Genomic DNA, 1291 nt, shown 5'->3' on the forward strand with positions numbered 1-1291 from the left:
GATGACAATAAAAATTCTTCAATTTAATTGTCAGAGCCTTAAAGCCATTCATTCAGCATAATGAGATCGACATTGTGGTTTTGCAAGAGGTTTTCTCATGCGGAGATATAATTGAGGGCCATAAACTTATATTTAAATTTTAATTGAATATCAAAATTCAGGGCAGATGGCTACGGGGGTGTAGCTTTTGGAAGTAGGAAAAATTTTCGCTTACAAAAAATGAGATATAATTTTAACTACGACATTAGATCTTTCATTTACTAACTCTAACACTAACTTATGTGGAAGGTGGTCCCTGTTTTCGTCGGGGGTGGCCATCACTGGCCTATTATTATCGATTTTCCTAATGTCGCTAGCAAACCATTTCAGTTTATTCAAAAGCGAAAACTTAACTCGGCACTGGCTAGATTACACTGTAATGAGGGGGTTGGTGGTATTTCCGATGCCATAAATAAGGAGATAAAAGGGATCACGATTGATCTCAACTCTGTTAAGGGTTCCCTCAAAGCGTGGTGGAATGACTCACTAAAAAAACAATTTCGCCTGCAATCGGCTTGCAGGAAAAAAGCGGGGCTGACTTACAATGGAAGAGGAGTGGAAAGTAGCTGTTAAAAAGGTGAAAGCTGACTGCTATAGGGCGAAAATAAGTGAGCTAAATGAATGCCCTAACACTACAGAAGCATGGAGGTTCGTAAATAGTGTTAAAGGGACTCGTAAAAGTGTTCCATGTTGGCCCAGCGACGAGCAGGCTCAATTCTTCGACTTATTAAAAAACCAATGTGCAGTGCAAACCGTTGAAGTGGGTTGGGACTATCAGGTCAATGACAGTGAACGTAGCGACGAGTCGGAGATAGATTTTTCGGTGGAGTCGCTTAGCAGCGTCTTGAGGAAAAAGAAGAAATCTGCAGGGGGTTTCGATGGTGTAACCTTTGGTATGCTGAAAGGGCTGCCGGAAGACACAAAGGAGGCTTTAGTTCGCGACTTTAAGAGGTATTTCTCGGAGAATAGAGTGAGAGAGGAGTGGAGGAAGATCAAGATTGTGCCCATTCCTAAGCATGGTAAGGACCTTAACGACATTCGTAATTTCCAACCCATATCGCTTCTTTCAGTTTTTGTAAAGAGTATCAACATGATTATAAAAGAAAAACTTATGGAATGGGCGGAAAAAACAACACTTTCCCTCAAGCTTGCTTTGCGTACAGAAAAGGTAAATCGGCGACAATGTGCCTTAGTGAGTTCATTTACTGGTCCAGCATATTCAAGAAGTGTAGGAAAAAGTTTTCGTTTGTGT

This window comes from Rhagoletis pomonella, unplaced genomic scaffold (assembly GCF_013731165.1).
Source record: "Rhagoletis pomonella isolate Grant_MI unplaced genomic scaffold, Rhpom_1.0 Rhpom_scaffold_00006, whole genome shotgun sequence".
NCBI lineage: Eukaryota > Metazoa > Arthropoda > Insecta > Diptera > Tephritidae > Rhagoletis > Rhagoletis pomonella.